The sequence below is a fragment of the Alexandromys fortis genome, unplaced genomic scaffold (assembly GCF_014885135.2).
Source record: "Alexandromys fortis isolate MF-2015 unplaced genomic scaffold, M_Fortis_MF-2015_v1.1 scaffold_31, whole genome shotgun sequence".
Taxonomy (NCBI): domain Eukaryota; kingdom Metazoa; phylum Chordata; class Mammalia; order Rodentia; family Cricetidae; genus Alexandromys; species Alexandromys fortis.
In genome coordinates, this window is record NW_026067974.1 from 14,469,644 (window position 1) to 14,470,005 (window position 362).

Sequence of the window (362 nt, forward strand, 5' to 3'; positions counted from 1 at the left end):
CTCTCTCTCTCTCTCTCTCTCTCTCTCTCTCTCTCTCTCTCTCTCTCTCTCTCTCTCTCTCTGAGCTGGAACTCACTCTGGCCAGGCTAGCCTGGAACTCAGAGATCCACCTGCTTCTGCCTCCCGAGTGCTGGGATTAGAGGCGTGTGCTGCTGCCACCCAGCTTTGAAAACCCTTCTCATCCCCACTGTCCCACGCTGGCCCAGCCACTGTCCCTCTCTGTCTGGGAAAGCGCAACTGTGAACTGGCCTGTTCTACCTCACCGTGACCCAGAGTTGAGCAGTTCTTTCCTCCCCGTTTAGCTGACTGTCCTGCTCTTGAACACCATGACTTGGCCAGAGGTGGAGGAAGGAGGAAGGAAA